Source organism: Pteronotus mesoamericanus, unplaced genomic scaffold, assembly GCF_021234165.1.
Source record: "Pteronotus mesoamericanus isolate MK-2021 breed Mesoamerican mustached bat unplaced genomic scaffold, CSHL_Meso_final scaffold_174, whole genome shotgun sequence".
Taxonomy (NCBI): domain Eukaryota; kingdom Metazoa; phylum Chordata; class Mammalia; order Chiroptera; family Mormoopidae; genus Pteronotus; species Pteronotus mesoamericanus.
In genome coordinates, this window is record NW_026555309.1 from 20312405 (window position 1) to 20330746 (window position 18342).

The 18342-nt window shown below is 42.2% G+C and overlaps 1 pseudogene; it reads left to right on the forward strand.

Moving 5' to 3' along the window:
• The window catches only part of LOC129084423 (N-alpha-acetyltransferase 10-like), a 68906-nt pseudogene extending 55140 nt beyond the window's left edge, over window positions 1-13766 (forward strand).
• The last annotated feature ends 4576 nt before the right edge of the window (window positions 13767-18342 follow it).

The window sequence follows — 18342 nt, forward strand, 5'->3', positions numbered from 1 at the left end:
ACTCATGGACAAAACCAAAGGGGAAGAGCTGAGGGAGGGAGGGAGGGAGGGGGCAAGGGAAAGTGGTGGGGGGTAGGCAGAGACAAATGTATTTGAAAAAATAAATAAATTAATTAAAAAAAAATAAAAAAATTGTTACAATGAATAGCCAAAAGAATTTGGAAAAAGAACAAGGTTGGAAGATTTTATACAACCTGATTTCAAGACTTATGATTAAGCTACAGAATCAAAACAGTATGGTATTGGCATAAAGAGAGACACGAATGAATGAATGCAAAGAGCCCCAAATTAAACTGATACATTTATGGTCAATTGATTTTTGACAAAGGTTTCAAGGCAATTTAATGGGGAAAGGACAGTCTCTTCCACAAATGGGTATAAGACAACTTAGAGTTTACATTATACCAGACACAAAAATTAACTCAAAATAGATCACAGGCCTAAACATGAGAACTAAAACACTTTAAGATACAGACAGGAGAAAATCTTTGTGATCTTGGATTATGCAAAGATTTCTTAGGTATGGTACCAAGAGCATGATCTGAAAAGAAAAACATCAAAATGAAAAACTTTTCCTCCTCCAAAAAATACCAGTAAGAAAATGAAAAGCACAGATTGGGAGAAAATATTTGCAAGTTATACATCTAGCAAAGGACATAAATCCAGAATATACAAAAAAAACTCTTAAAACTCAGTAACAAGAAGTCAAACAGCCTAATTTAAAAACAGGCAAAAAGATATGAATAATCATTTTGCCAAAGAAGACATATAAAAGGCTAATAACACATGCTAAAAGATGTTCCACATCATTAGTTATTAGGGAAAAGCACAATGAAACCAATAAAATATCACTTCCCACCCACTTTAAGCACTATGATAATTAAAGAAAGACAACAGTAAGTATTGGCAAAGATGTGGGATATTGGAACCTTTATACGTTGCTGGATGTAGGAAGGGAAATGAAAAATGGTGCAGCCCCTTTGGAACAGTTTGGTAGTTTCTTTAAAAAGTTAAACACCGAGTTGCCATATGATTCAGCAATTTCACTCTTAGTAATCTGCAAGAAAATGGAAAACATATGTCCATACAAACACACATGCTCATAGCAGCAGTAACACCCCAAAACTGGAAGCAATCCAAGTGTCCATCGCCTGGTGAGTAGATAAACAAAATGTGGTACAATATATCCATACAATAGGATGTCATTCAGCAATACAAACAAGCAAGCTACTAATACATACGACAATGTGGAGGGACCTCAAAAACATGTTGCTAATTGAAATAAACCGGGCACAACTTTACATTAAACTACTATGAAATTCTAATCTAAAATAGAGAGCAGATCCATGGATTCCTGGGCCAGAGGATGAAACCAGGAACTACAAAGGGGCACAAGGGAATTTCATGAAGATGGAGGTGTTCTAAAACTGGATTTTAGCTATGTTTGTACAACTCCATAAATTTACCAAAAATCCTAGAATTATACACTATAATGGGTGGATTTTAAGGCACATCAATTATGCATCAACAGAACACTTTAAAAAATGTTATTAATATTCTGTAAGCAACATGAACAAATGGCATGACATGTTAAGTAAAAACAAAATAAGCCAATGTGCTCTGGCCAGTGTGGCACAGTTGGTTGGAGTGTTGTTCCATGAACCAAAAGGCCTTGGGTTCAATTCCCAGTCAGGGCACACGCCTAGGTTGAGGGTTTGGTCCCTGGTCAAGGTGCATAAGAGAGGCAACCAGTCGATGTCTTTGTCTCTCTCTTTCCCCTACTTTCTCTCTCTGTAAAAACAATGAAAAATGCCCTCAGAGGAAGATAAAAAAATTAAAATTAAAAAAAGCTAATGCAAAATACATTAAGTATTTAAAATACAAAGTACATAAATGATTACAACCATGGAGGAATCAGAATAAAGACGAAGGGACCACAGAGCAATAAAAGTTGCCATGTTGATAAAACAGAGAATTCTTTTTTGTATTTTAACAAAGTGTTCTTTAATTATTTTTTGTTATATAAAAAAGATAAAAAGCTGAAGGAGACTGCTTTGTGTTTGGCCTTTTAGCTTTGCTGGGGGTGGGGGAAGAGATAATAACACCTAAGTTCTTTTTTCTGCACTGCTAGAGAGCTTTACAGATATTAATTAGGTCATTAATCCTTGACAGTCCATGAAACACGCAGACGATAATATTACCTCCCCCACTTTGCTTATTCAAGTTCATTTAAAGACATAATTTAAAAAATATATATAATGAAGGCTTTATGTGAAGCCTATTATAATCATATTTTTATATATTCTAAATCCCCATATACAAACACACCAGAATAAATGGATTACATTTTAACCACGTTCTCAGAATTAGGTTATGCCCCCCCCAACCCCCCATTCCCATTGTCCTCTTATCCATTCCGAGCTAAAGCTGGGGTGTCATGTTACCTTAGCTTCCAAACAAGATGCACAGGCCTGCTAAAGGCGTCTGGTGGGCCAAAATGGGAATGCCTCTTTTTGTGCTAGGCTTAAGTGATCTGGACAGTGAAAAGGAATGTCCAGGCACCAGCTTACCCAGCTGATTTATATAGCTTCTCTTTCACTTGGTTTTGGTTAAGACTGACTTTCTCTCCATCACACACAGGTGAGGTCCTATCTTAGAGACCAATGATTCCTAAATAGCAAATCCTAAAGAATGTCCTTGTTACACACTTTCTACCATATGTGCTGTCCCCTTCCTAAAATGCCCTGTCCCACCTTATTTACCAAGTGACCTTCCTTGACCTTTTTAGGGCTAGAATCCTTTCTAACCTTTTCCGTTTTTCTCCTTTCCTTCTCTGTAAGTACCTCCCTGCTCCATATCGTAAAGCATTCCCTCCCCTGTGCTCTCGTGGGTACAGGCTTCTATTTTTGTTCTTATCTGCCTGTATCATAAAGTATATTTGCCTATGTGCTTGTCTCCTTCTGTTAGACTGTGAATTCTCTGAAAGAAAAGTGAATGGCATAATCACCTTCGAATCCCAGCACATGGTGATGACGACTGCTCTGGTCTTCAAGGGCTGCTGCAACAACCGCCACTGACCGTGTGGCTTACACTAAAGAAATTGATCTTCTCACAGTTCTGAAGACTAGAAACCCAAGATCAAGGTGTCAACAGGGTTGGTTTCTTGTGAGGCCTCTCTCCTTGGCTTGCAGATGGCCCTTTTCTCCCTATGTCTTCACACAGTCTTCCCTGTGTCTTGATCTCCTCTTCTTATAAAGACACTAGCATTGGATCAGGGCTCACGTATACAACCTCATGTTACATTAATTACCTCTTTAAAGGCTCAATCTCCAAATACAGTCTCATTCTAAAACATGGGGGGTTAGGACTTCAACATATGAATTTGGACCGGGGGACACCACTCAGCCCCTGTTAATGGTGATGAAGAGGATGGTAACGGCTACCTTTCATGGAGTGTTTGCTATGTCTGGGGCACTTGACTTTCTACCAGATATCTCTTTTACTCTCCAATAAGCCTATAATTATGATCAATATGTTGTCATCCCTGGTTTATAGTTAAAGGAACCAATGCTTCGGGTTAATGAGCAGTGGAAATGGGATTCAATCCCAAGATATTTTGCCTCTAGAATTATACTCTTAATCACCATGCTCCACTACTTGGTACAGAAGAGGGGTACAGTGAATGTCTGAAGAAAAAGTGACCAAATAAATGAATAAAATAATGAATAATGTGAACATGTGACATTTAGATGCAGTTTTACCATAGATTAAAACATGGTTCCAAAAACCTAAAAATTGCACATGTAAAATTTGATAGATGATTATCCTAAAAAGTAACTTTATTCTTATCTTTTAATGCCAGATTTTAAAGTCACTTTATCAAAATTAAAACACTTTTTTGTTTAAAAAATAAAAGTTGAAGTCCTACGATCAAAGAACTTCAGAGTTGGGAGAAGTTTTACAAATCATCCAGTTTCAATTCCTTTTACAAATGAGAAAATAAAGGCTCAGTGAGGTTAGCCGACTTGTCATTACTTTGTTAGACTGATAACCCGTTTTAATTACACCTTATTGTTCCTATTAGTTATCATCACTGAGCTCTTAGGTGTGGAGTAATCAAATTAGCTTTTGCTTTTCTCAAATACCATTTCAGAGTAGCTGGGGTGTCAGAAGAGGTTAAGTCAGCAATCCTTCAAATCCCCCTTCCAACTGCCTTTTCCCACTTGCTTTTTGATACTGAAATTCATTCAAACTAGAGAAAAGGGGCTTTATCTTCCATACACTGGCTGGAAGGAGCATTCCCTAACCATTGCTGGTGAAAGGAAAAGCATAGTCCTGCAAATTGCTCAAGATTAAGCACATGGATGGAGCGGTGCCAGGGAACCAACTCTTGACCACGTCTGCTGCCCGGTGCTGGGACCCACCAGAGAATCTTGGAAAACTGCAGATCTGTAGAGGCAGAAAGGAACTCAGAGCCTGTTTAGTCCAACTTCCTCAGATGAGGAAGTGAAGTTGTAGGGAGTGATGTGATTAACCCAGGATAGATCAGCCAATTAATGAGAGTATTAGAACCGATAACCTTCTTCCATGGGTTAATTGGGCAGACTGCATAAACTTTCACTCACACCTAGCATTCTCCTTAGCTAGGCAGTATTTTCCAAACTGTGGTCTGCACACCACTCAAGGTTACACACAAAAAAAATTTTTGAGAGGGGAAGAGAGGGAGAAAGAAAGGAGGGAAACATCAATCAGTTGCCTCTTGTACGTGTCTTGACCAGGGACTGAACCTGCACGAAGGCATGTGCCCGGACTAGGAGTCGAACTGGTGACCTTTCACTTTGTGGAACAATGGCCAACCAACTGAACCACACTGGTCAGGGCTACACAAAACATTTTTAGCTTTTTTTTTTAGCTAAAATTTTATTCTTTTAATACTATAGTTATTTAAATTGATATTAGAAAAAACAATTAGCTCATAAAAGCTATAAATTCACAGGTAAAACTGACTTGGGACAGACAAATTGTATTCAGAAATACTCTATTAGGTTTAAATAAAGGTGATTTGATTTAATTAAAAAAATCAGTAATATTATAGGCCTTATGATAATATGGCAAAAATCGTGAGGGAGTATACAAGTTGTTGAAGTGTGGGACGCGCTGAGCTGGCATAATTCTCTCCTTTTAATAGAGGCATTAGGGTCATAGGGTAAAGATGAAATCTGCTCATGAATAAGGCAAAAATATTTTTATTTATAGCTCAGGGATCTGGCCTTGCCTTGTCTTACAAACAAGTACTAGGACAAGTCATGGGACTTCATCCATGTTTGACAGGTCATGGAATTTCAATGGTTTGAGGGTTGCCTTTTTCCCCCTTTAGATAAATATTGTAAACACATCATGAGAACAGAATTTGTTTTGAAGTTTTATTGATACGCTTGCATATTTGACACTGAAATGATGAACCAGAAAAGATCCTGCTGCAAATGTTCTAATGGTAATCTGTCACTTATCAGATCCCAGTCTTTTATCTGAAAATTGGCAGATTGGACAGCAACCAGTCTACACTTGTCCTACACAGCTGCTGTTCTGACATGTTTACTGCGAACAAATAGACTTTGTTTTTATAGGGTGAATAATATCCCGAAAGAGCAACCTGCGTTTCTCATTGCCCAATTTAAGCTGGTCCCAGATATCCTTAGCCTTTAAGTAACTCCTTTCTTTATTTAAGATGCCTAAGTCCTCCAAATTTGCAAAGTTGAGTAATGACTTGAGGTAAGACTTTCTGCAGCATTTTCCCTGTGGTTGTTCTTGTTTGCAAAGTTCCCGCCTTAGAGATTTGTATCTGAAACATTTGTAATCAACCAGCAGAGGCTTAACCCCTCCCCCATCCCCTTCTTGCCCTTAAAGGAGGATCAAGCATTAATCCTCAGATCTGAAGTATGTGGGCCCAAACTCTGGGCCCAGAATTCTCTGCTTAGCTCAGTCCCCAGGGACCTATGGTTAATCCATTAAACCTCCCACTCCTACAGAAAGACTGTGGTAATGTTTTCTTGGAGATGCTTTGTCAAAGGAGCATCTCAAAGCAACTTGGAAAGATTCAAGTCTAGCCCTGGGGTTGGATCTCACAGGCACGTGAATGGTACTAGAGCCTACAACAAATTACGGGGCAATCCCTGGGTTGGCTTTCAAATTTTCCCAGGGAATATTATGTCCAAGGACCTTTCTAGAATGTTCCACTCTCCCTTGTGTTAAATATGGTTTAAAACACTTATGTGGTGATAGAAATATACCCTCTTTCTTACTCCCTGAACCACCCTTTAGTCAGAGGCCATGAGACTACAGTAGTTAAGAACTTACAAGTGTTGAAACTGAATACATGTTGACACTTAGAGTCTCACAAGATAAATACCAAGCACCAAGCCTGGGAGAGATCTTACATGCCTTGTTCATAGCTGGCACTCACCACAATCCCTTGGGGCTGAACCCTCACCCAGCCCAGCTCCTCCATTCTTTCTGATTCTCTGTACTCTTTTCCTAGTTTCACGACAAATTCTGACCCCAAAGGGGAAGCAGCCATCCTTGCCTGGTTTCTGGTCTTGGCTGGCTTTCCTCCCACTCTGCAGCTCCCATCTGACCTTTCCTACCCAGCTCTCCCATTCAGCTCCCTTCATTTCTTATTGTCATTTTCTTCCCATTCTCATGGCCGGGGGTCCTCCTTCCACCTTTCAGTCAACTGAAAACCAGAGCCTGTCAGTTGAAACCCTTCGTTCCGAGCTAGAGAATCCTACGTAACCCATTTGAAGACTCCATTGCTTCAAGTCAACATCCCCCACAGAAGAGAAAGTTCCATGTTCTCATAGGAGATCTTCTTCAAGGCCAAACCACATCCTCAGAAATTTGGGTTTAAGATACAATCCTTGGCGATTCTCTTTAAAGACTAGAAGAAAATATATCTTGAAAGGGATGTTTAATATATAAAAATGTATCTTATATTTCATATCATTACAATTAAGATTTTTTTTATCAGATATCTTTAGTGTTTTCTGACAAGGTCACATCTGCTGAGTGGGCAGATGACCAGGTGAACCTATCTGATTTTACCTGGTGAGGACATAGATCTCAAGAATGGTTCATCCTGCCCTGACAGGTGTGGCTCAGTTGGTTGGGCCACGTGTAGACAAATCAGCAGAAATATCCAGGTGGCAAAGAAGATAAAGGAGGCAACATACAGAGACAGACTTTGCTGTGAGGAGCAGAGCTGGAAATGGGAAAAGAGTGTATCACAGAGCTGCTGTGATTCCTGCCTTTTTGGAGGCTGGGATCCTTGGCTACTCTAGGGCCACCTTGCATAAGTGTCCTTTCAATGAACCCCATTATTTCTGAAACTACTTGAGTGAGTTTCTGTTCCTGATTAAAGGAAAATCATGGTGGAAGCTCTGAGCTAGGTGGACCTTATGAACACTAACCTGGGTGACCAAGAGAGCTCTCTCCAAGGGCATGATGGGTAGTGACCCCCTCCTCAGTGTTGGCTTGGACACCAGCCCAGAAGATGCACCCAATCATGTCCAGTCCTCATCCCAAGACTCTGGTCTCTGCCATTTTTCTTTAAAGGAGTTAACACATCCTTGCAGACAGCGCTAAATCTCTCTGACACAGAATCACAGACCCTTAGTGCAGGAAAGAAATGAGGCCATTATATACAACAACTCATCCCATCATTGAATTACTTCTATAAGTCTCTGGCCAATGATTTTTCCAATCGTGACTTGAATACTTCCAGAAACAAAAAAAAATCATAATAAAATCATAGCTACCACTTATTAAGCATCTACTATGGTGCTAGGCACTATGCTAGCTACTTTGCATGTATTGTCTTTCTTAATTTTTCTGAAAACAGAAAAGTTGTGCTTTAGGGGAGAAAGAGACTTTCTTATTGAAAGGTACTTATTGAGCACCTCCTATGTGTCTTTCTCTTTATAGATACTGTCTTATATTATATTCTAAAACATCCTGTGATTATTTTCACACAAAGGAAGTAGGGCTCAGAGAGATCAAATTGTTTCCCACAATCATAGTCATGCATTGAGTTAATGGTTGTGTCAGACTTTTTACTCACCTTAGAAAGACATTCCTATTAACTTAAGCAAAAATAGAATATATTGGAAAGAATATATTCATGGAATTGAGAGAATGTTGAAAAACAGGACAAAGGATAGTAATACTTCTGTTCTTCAAGGTCAAACCACATTGTAGAGAACTTAGGTCAGAAATATAGTTCTTGTTGATTCTCTTTAAAGACTGGAATACAATGATAAAAGATGTAGCTCGAAGGACATTAATATATAAGGACAGTTCCAGTGTTTCGGCATCCTCATCAGTAAGAAGCCTCTTAATAGACATCTCTAATGTTTTCTTCTTTTAAAAAATTTCTCCCCTTCTTTGGGTTATCTTTTTTTTTTTTTAAGGTTTATTTCAATCTCATTTGAGAGAGGAGGGGGGGAGAGAGAAAGAAAGAGAAAAACACTGATGTGAGAGAGAAACATTGATTGGTTGCCCCCTGCATGGACCCCAAATGGGGATCGAACTTACAACCCTGACCAGGAGTCAAACAGGCCGCCTTTCAGTTACGGGATGATGCTCCAACCAACTGAACCACCCTGGTCAGGACTCTAATGTTTTCTGACCAGCACACAGCTTCTGCTGTGGGAAGTTTAAGATCCAGGAATAGAAGCCAATGCTCAGGTAGGTCAGGGCGCTGCTCAGGGACAAATCAACTCCAACCATTTGTCCACCCTCATGTTTCTCAGCTCAAAATAGATTATCCTGAGAAAAAGGATCGGACTGGGTCACATACTCAACTCTTGGCCAAGCGTGATTAGCACAACTTTATTGTATTGACTATCCCACCATAACTGCTGCCAATGGGGAAATGTTATTTCCCTCAAAGGAAATCAGGCCTTTGCTTTCAGTATAAAGGGAAATGGACTCTAGAAAGCAGAAACAACAAATGCTTACCACAGTGATGGAACTGGCCTTCACAAATTCTTTCCATCAGTCTCCAGTCTGAGGGATAACAGATGTCTTTATATACAATCAAAATCTGTTTTCCTCCAACTTCCTCTTATTGATCCCAGTTTTCCAACTTGGAACCATACAACATCAGCCTATTCTTTCTTGAATAGGAATATATATGTTTCTGACTCCTTAAACTCTTCCTTGTGTGGCATGGTTTGAGGATCTTCTCTACTTTGGTTATTCTCCTTAAAACCTACTTCAGATTGTTTATTTTCCCACTTACAGCACAGTGACCAGAGGAACCCTGATGGGTCTAGTTCTGCATCATAGCATTGCCATCTGCTCACTGTGTGACCTCAGGTAAGTTCTGTATTCTTTGTGAGCAAGCTTCCTTCCCTGTTACTTGCAGTCATAATGCACATCTAAAGCCACTGTAATCAATATTTTTTTGGTAAAGGTTTATTTTATTCTCATTCAAGAGACGGGGGGAGGGAAAGAGAGAAAAGAAAACATCAATGTGAGAGAAAAACACCAACTGGCTGCCTCCTGCATGCACCCTAATGGGGGATCAAGCTTGCAACTTGGGCGTGTGCCCTGACCTGGAATCAAACTGGCAATCTTTCGGTTCGTTTACTTCAACCAACTCAGCCACGCCGGCCAGGGCGCCATTGTAATTATTAAATGAGACAATGCGTATAGTGTGTCTGGCACAGTACCCAGCAGGCCCTCTGTATACTTATTACTATTACCAATTATTATTATGACTGTACCCCAAGTGGCCATCCATGGCCACTAAATGTGGGTCATTGCCAGAGAAGCCATGTCTGTCCTTCAGAGTTTGCTCAAAGGCACAGGAGGGACAGATTGGTCAAACAGCACAAAGTTCAGGATTTATATACACTAACAGAAGGGAATATTATCAGTTGGGCAATAAAGACGACCTTGTGAAGATAGGCGCAATGTTACAGGCTAAGGACACCGCTTTAAGGTGCAAGCTAATTTTGCTATGTGTTTTTCAGGATTCTCAAGGAGCAGTCATTATGTCAGAATCTGTAAAGATCAATTTCTAATTATGAAGAGATAAAAACCAACACGCAAATATTCATATTAATATGATACCTAGTCATTAAAGTGGTTTCTTACACCCATAGTAAGCTCTGCTCTCAAGATGTACAAACTTGAATTTACTGCTCCCACACTTATTTGGCACATAAAACAAAGCAGGCCTGGAGTAGACATGTAGTGTATATCCTGGAACATGGCCCTTGTCATTTGCTGCTCTGGGACCCTCCTACTGAGGCTGTCTGAGCGTGGCTAGGAAACAGCAGAGGTAAAATTCTGGTCATCTGTGGTATCAGAGACAATGGCAGACTTCAAAGTGTGTGCACCACCAAGAAACTGTCTGGAGCAGTGATTTTCAACCTTTTTCACCTCGTGGTATGCATAAGCTAATTACTAAAATTCTGTGACACAACAAAAAATATACTATGTTTTGTCAAAAAAAAATAGGTATAATTTTGATTCCTTCATACTGGGTGGCTATTGTTGTGTTGGCTCTTGTCACTTTTTTTATTTGACAGTCTAAGGAAAAAGAGGTCAGTGGCCTTGACTAAACAGTCAGGTATTGCATGTTTTAAAAATTCTTGTGGCACACCGGTTAAAAATCACTGATCTAGAGGATAGTTGAGAGTTGTTATAAGAGTCAGAGATGCTAATTAGACTCCGTGAAATCTCATTTGTCCATGAAAGACCAACTCTAAGAGTTCATCGTGGTCTTGTGAACCCTGGGCACTGTGCCTGTCTCAGAACAGGAGTTTCAAACTGTGAATGAATGAATGAATGAACTGCCCGGTTCAGAGCCTAGCTCTTCCACTTACCAACGGTCTGATCTTAGGCAGGTTCTGCAACTTCTCTGTGCCTCAATCACCTTGTCTGTAAACTGGAGATCATGATAATACTTGTCTCAGGATTGTTGTGGAGATTAAATGAGAGAATGTAGACCATTTGGCATGGCACATAGTACATAGTAAGAACTCAGTACCTGTAAGTTGTTATTGCTCTGACTTTTTTTATTTTTCTGACTTTATTACTGACTTTTGATCAATTCTGGTAAACAGTCTGTCAACACATTAGCAGCTGTTGTTTTTTGGGTTTTTTTTGTTGTTGTTGTTGTTTTTTTTACCACCAGCAATAGTCAACAATGAGACAGCTAAGTTTTTGTTTGCTTGTTTGCTTCTGCCAATTGAATTTTAAGATCCTCTGCTTCACTCTAATTAACTCTTTGAACTGGTAAGTCGCTTTAAGTGTAATCATCAGCTGCCAGTTCTTCCCTGCCTCTCCCACCTCAGTACCAGGACCTCAATGACTTGCAGCCTGAGACAGTCTCTTGGGACCTCAGGGTTTTGAGACACACACAAGAACAGGAGGCACCTATCATTCATTTAGGAGTGACTTACCTAATCTCTGCCATGAAGGGAGACACTATGAAAAAGAAGATTTTATTTTTTAGAAAACTAACTTGGTCAATTTTTTAAAATTAATTACTTGAGAATTTTAAAAGAGTTTTGAGTTTGTTTTAGCAATGTTCCTTAGCAAATTGCAATTTTCAAGTCCTGATCTCCCTGGCTTGATTTCCCCCCTGCTCATCAATGATGAATATGGCACAGGGAAACTGAGGTGATACTACCAAAATCCCCTTGAAGTGATACCACCAAAACCCCATTTGGATGAAAAAGAACTCATGGTATGTATGCAGGTCTGGTCTGTGTAGATTTTCTATTATATTGTACGTACATTATATGTGATATTATCCTAGTGTCCTTCTATTAATTTAAATAGCAAATTACTTTATTTATGTTTTATTGAAACAGCATTTTTAACTTTAAAAATATACAGATCATATACAATTTATTGAGAGGCAAATATCCGCAGAAATTTGCTTTCCTGGGTGTCTTCTGCAGCTATGTTAAGAAAAATAGCAAACACATTTCTAGACTGTCTCAAGCCAGACACCATCCTTCAAGGAGCCTATCTTTCACTCTCAATATTATGACCTTTTTAAAAAGAAAAAGAAGTTGGGGGAAGGGGAAGTGACTTTTCAATTCTATTATCTTTGGCATTTTGTACCAGTCTGGGGTTTCTCAAGTCTCGAGACACGAAGCATATGTTCATTTTAGACATTAAAAGAAAAAAAATTTTTTTCTGAATACCTTTTCAGTTTCTTCCTTGAGCTGTCTAGAGGGAACTATTTATTTTTCTTCTTTACCTTGCAAATAGCTAATGGCTTCCAGCCAGGGCTCAACCCAACCCTTTGTGCCCTGCAGTCATCGCTGTGTCTTTAAAAGAAAACCGATTCTCTGGAATGCTGTGCGTGCACATGCCTGTCGGACTCAGCAGGCCCCACCTGCCCAGCAGGTAAACCAGATCCTCCGCGCCGGCCTCTGTAGCCACATTCCAGCCAGGCAAGCTCCTACTCTCTAATTGTTACCTGTCAAACAGGTCAACCAGGCACTTGGGTCTGGTCCAAACACGCGCATGTTCCCACGAAACCCTAAACCCGCAAACCTTTGACCTTTCCATAGTTCCTGAGATCCCTTGATTATTTTAACCAAGGCTGATTTAAATCCAAATGATGACTTTTTAACGGGCACACAGGTTCTTTTTCTCTCTTATCAAGAATGGTAAAGCTGATCATGCGCTGTTTGAGGGTTCTGAACTAGCACACAGTGGTAATTCCAGATAACCGGAAGGCATAGGTCGGGGTAACCACAGCTCCTGAAATGAAATCCACGAGCACTAAATCACTCGTGGAAATCACAGGCTGTCCACCCTGACCAACTGGAGAGTGAATTCCCCGGGGGGTGGGGATAGAAATGGCAGTTACTCACAGGTGAAAATTCCCCTCTTTCCTTGCAGACCCTGAGCTGGCAGCAGAGATGGCAGCCTATGAGCCCCAAACCTGTAACAGGTAAGGCCTTGAGCAAGTCACATAAAATGGTTTGGGCTTCAGCTTCCCCTCTCTAGTAAAGAGAAGAAAGGGCTCTCCTCCCTGCAGCCAGAGGACCTGGTAAACACGCGGCACTGTGACCTCCTGTGCCTGTCCGAGATCTCTCCTACGGAATACCACGTTGACTTCAGCCTCTCCTGACGCCAGCTCTCTTACATTGCTGAGGATGAGAATGGGAACATTGTGGGATATGTCCTGGCCCAAATGGAAGGGGACCCAGATGGCGTGCCCTATGCACATGCTACCTCACTGGCTGTGAAGCATTCCTTCCTACGCCTTGGCCTGACACAGAAGCTGATGGACCAGGCCTCTGAGCCATGATCGAGAACGTCAATGCCAAATCTGTCTCCCTGCATGTCAGGAAGAGAAACTTGGCCGCCCTGCACCTCTATTCCAACACTTCAACTTTCAGATCAGCGAAGTAGAGCCCAAATGCTATGCAGATGGGAAGATGCATAAGCAATGAAGCAGGATCTCACCCAGACAGCCAGTGAGCAAAGGCAGCACCTGCAGCTGAAGGAGAAGGGCAGGCACACAGCGCTGGGCTGCATGGAGAACGAGGTGGAGAGCAAGGGCAACTCCCTTCCAAGCTCAGGAGAGCCCTGCGGAGAGGAGCAGGGCCTGACTGCCGAGGACAGTGGTGGTGACAGCCAGGACCTAAGTGAGGTCAGTGAGACCACAGAGAGCGCTGACATCAAGGACTGACATCAAGGACCGCTCAGAGGCCTCCGACTCGGCCTCCTAGGGATTATATACACTGAAGTGCTCCTCTCCCTGCCCTGGCCTGCCCATCCCAGACTCGCCCCTTCAGGTTTCACAATAAATCTCACCTGGTAGAAAAAAAGAAAGAAAGAGAGAGAAGAAAGGGGGGGAGGCACGGGTTGCAAGGGTCTCTTTCAGAGCCACTTCTGGGTTCTTTCATGGATGCCACTCCAAGTAGAGGGGTCATGTCACAGGAATGCTGCTGCTCCTTTACTCTGTTATCTGGGGCTGGGTCGCAGGCATGGGCACTGTTGGGGGACCCCAGATCAGCTGTGGGCCGCTATGATTAGGTTACCAGTCTAGGGACTTCCTGAAGTGTGGAAAGTCCTGGACTTCCCCTGTTGGGACATCTGATAGAATACAGGATATCCATGTTTACCTCAGTTTTCCCTCTGTATCTCATCTAGTGCGTTCATTCTTTTAACTGGGAGATGTGATTATTTTGGTTGTTTTGGTAGCACTGGCTGTCCTGTTTATTCTACTGATAACAACTTCAGAATCAAAACTATAGGCTCACCAAATCTGAGTACTTCATGTTACAGATAAAGTACCTGAGGCCTAGAGGAAGAGTGGGAGTTGCTGTGTGCCGCTCCACCCATCGCTTCCTCAGTCAGAGGCCTGTAGGAGTTGGTGAATGCTGTGGGCCAGCAAAGTCATTGCCAGAAAAGTGACACCAGAAGGTGCTCCCAGACTGTTCCAATGACAGCACTGCAAAAGTGCAGGCAGAGAACAGGAGTTCTCCAGCGGGGTTCAGAGAGGGGTGGTGCTGTCAGGCCAGTTTGCTCGGGGCAGGGGCTGGTTTCTCCTCTTGGGCTGGACAGGTTATTCTACAAAGAGCCCGGGATCACTGCATGCAGAGCAGGAACTGGCACTTCCTGCTTGCTCATCCAGCTCAGACTTGTCCGCCAGAGCCAAACAGGCAGGGCTGGCTCCCCAGAGAAACTTCCTCGGGGCTCTGGGGTGGTGGAGCTGGGCCGGCGCAGCCAGCCCAGCATCCTTCTCACCAGCAGCTCACCTGAGGGAAAGCAAAGCGTGGCGGGCTTGGGCTCAAGGCGGGGAGCGCCGACCAGAAGCCCGCCTGGCCGTCCTCCGGGGGGCCACGCTATGAGTGCCATGATCTCCCCAAAAGAGACGGTATGCATTGAAAGGGCTTTCAGTGGTCACACTGGACGAATGAATGGGCATTTATCCTGTTGTAAGGATCTCTGGGAACGGGTAGATAAATACGTAGTTGCTTTAAGGCAATATTTACATGACATCCCTGTTAGCGCTACTTTCTCATTGCCAAACACAAAACTTCACACAAATAATACATTGTTAGCTATTAATCCCCGAAAGTCCTACTTTTCATGTTTTTTCCTTGGTTCACTCTACTGCACATTGACTGTGGGCCACTGAGCAAGTTACATCAGCCTTCTGAGCCCCAGCTTCCTTATCTGCACAATGGGAGCAATTGCCCTACTTCCCTAATTGCCTCACTGTGTGGGATAAAAGATAAAGTTCCCTGCCTGGTATGGGACCTTGCACACAGTATACATTTCATGTCAGCTATTTTTGTTGCTGTTGTTGATATGAAAGTTATTAAAGTAGTGACCCACGTGGCCCAATTTCAGAATGGTGTGTCTGATGGTCAAAAAAGTGACTTCAGAATAACCCAGAGTTCTCTGCTCATTCTCCAACACTGTGTAGGGGGCTCCGGTCTCCTCCCGCACCGCAGCAGTTCTCCGTGTGTGCATCATCTTCATTTCTAGGCTCTTCCCCTGCCCCTCAGACTTTTTACTGCAATGGGTTGGGAAGGGGTCAGGGGTTTTAAACAGATTTTAGTATCAAAGAATCCAAAGCATAATTAGAAAAGGTACTGAAGGGGAGGGTATTTTCGGAAGAGGGTGTGGCCGGCTTCCTTTTCTGCTGGCTAAATGCAATTGACCGACCACATGGCAGTGGCTATGTTGGGTGATTGTTGTGTCTCTCCAACCCTTCTTTAGGCCACCATGCTGATTACAAAGCAGGCTTTCAGAGAAAGGAGAAGAGTCCAAACAATAAGAGAATCTACTCACCAGGTAATCACATCCCAAATCCTCAAGCACTGACAGCTCTCTCAACTTCTGGCTTTTCTAAAACAAGAATGGTCTAGGGCTGCCCAAAGTAACTTGGCTGTAGGTGGATGAAAATGAATAGGTCCAGGGAATTTTGCAGGACATTTGACCCAAGGATTGATAAGGAAGTAAATCAGACAAGATCCTTCAAGGAAAGAGTTGTTGAATCCCTACTGACTGAATCCACTGCATCCAACGAATCACAAAACCCCATCAATTCTACTCAGATCCATTTACTGCTCATTGCTTTGTCTGCCCTTTAGAGCACCAAGGTTTTTTTTTAATTTGAATTAATAAAAAGCTTCCTAACCAGTCTTCTAAGAACTGTGCATGTGGCTTTTGATGATCTCACTGATGTTTGCCTCTCTAGCCTCACTCCTGGACTCCCCTTCTTGGCGGCAGGGCACGCTGCACAGGCTCTCCCTGCCTCCTAAACTCTACTCTGCCTTCTGTTCTGCCTAGACAATGCTTTTCACAGGACCATCTATACCAAAGCTGCTCTGAAACCCCTGTCCCAGGCTCCAAGCAGCATGATGTCAGGAACAGCTTCCAACTTAGACAAGTCTGTGCCATGACTTATGAGTGCAGTGCCTGACCTATCAGAGCGGCCCCACATGTGTTTTCTCATTTAATCTGTGTAAGCGCCCTAGCACGGGTGTGACCCAACCCACATGACAGGCGAAGAAACTGAAGTTTAGAGACATGAAATAACTCGCCCCAGGTCACCCAGTTAGGATGGGGGCAGAGCCTACAGTTTAATCCAGACCTACAGGATTGAAGCAAGATGTTTCCACAAGAATACTTGACTCACTCCTCAAGTTCAAACTCAAGCAGACATGTTACCTTTCAGAGGAACGTATGCAAGCCCCCTGAGGAGCAGTTGCTGGTGGAGCCACACGAGGTTAGCCATTCTTACCCCCATAAGTATTTAAAAGACACTTTGTATAGTGATTTTAAAAACCAGTTTAGAAGAAGGCACACATTTTACTTTTAATTTGGACGCTGGCAGTCAGCATGTCTTATGAGACAGTGAGGTCTAAGGGAACAGTTCTCCAAATTCAGGAATGTATCGAGTGGCCAGAGTGGCCTTCGGGAGGAGGCCCCCCTGAGACTGGGAGGTAAAGCCCAAGGAAAGATGACAAATGAAAGAGGTCTGGGTGGTGAATAGGGACTAGGGGAATGCCAGTACTCTACCCTCCCAGGGACCCCAGAGCTCCGGAACTCAGAGAAGAGAACCTTTATTTGATGCAGAAGAAGTAAGACTGTCCCGGGACTGATGGAGGTTCGCCACATGGAAGAGTGAATTGGAATTTGGGGTGTTTTAACCAGCTTGGAAAGGACATGAGGAAGAGTATGAGCTAAAGGCTTTCTAAGGTCTCACCCAGCTATTCCTGAGAGGACTTCAGGATTAAATGTCAAGTTAATGCTGAGGAGGACATGAGGACATCAACTGATCTGGCCTCCTGCCCTTGAAGAGAAAGAGTCAACAGTATTTAGCCAATAGCTTTGGTTAAAAGTAAGTATAAATAGAAGCAGACCAGACCCTAGGTGGAAAGGGCGACACTTCAGGTGGCTTTTGCTCCTTGCCATCCTTCCTTCTCTTTGCCCCACAGCCATCTCTTGTGGACCTCTGGTTTCTGCCGAAGAGAGGACAGGATTTAAGATCCTGCGAAAATGAATACGATCACTGATTAGAAACTTACAGAATGTAGTGGGATTTATTAAACAAACAATTTGAGAAAGGAACACTTTCCTAAACCAGCCATCCTAAGTCCTTTCTGAGACAAGTTGAAGTACAAAACAGGAAAAAGAAATAAAATTAAATATGAACTATAGAACTAAAATCCACCAAATCATCAGTAGCACCTACTGGGTCAGCTAAAGAAAAAAATCATGTCAGAAAGGGTAACATTCTGTATAGAAAGTACAATGATAAACTGCAGAAATCAGTTTGTGCTTTAAGAGTGAACATCATCATATAAGACTGTGCGGGCCACATCCCCAGGTGGAAAGTATTTCTCCTGTTTATGGAAGCAATACGTTGAAACTTGAATGTCAGAGAACTACATGAATCAATTAGTGGCTGAATGAAGCAATTGAAATGCATCCAACTTCCTACCTATAAAAGGTAATAATGTTTCATAATAATTTATGATGATAATCTGCGATGGTATGTGAACACTGGGAGGCTGAAAAACTAATGTAAAAGGAAAGTGTTGTTTTTTTGAAACAAATACACATACACATATTTACACACACAAAAAAGGGTGTGTGCTGCTCAATTACTTCAACAGGAGGCCCCTCCATGGAAAAAGTAATAGGACCAAAGATCCATCTGTGTCCAAAGTCAATCAACGCCGACACTGATGGGAGCTTTAGAGAGAAGGAACCACACCATGGAGTAATTGGCCAAAACTGTCCACAGAAAAATACTAACCTAACTTCTCTGGGGAAGAGAGAAGA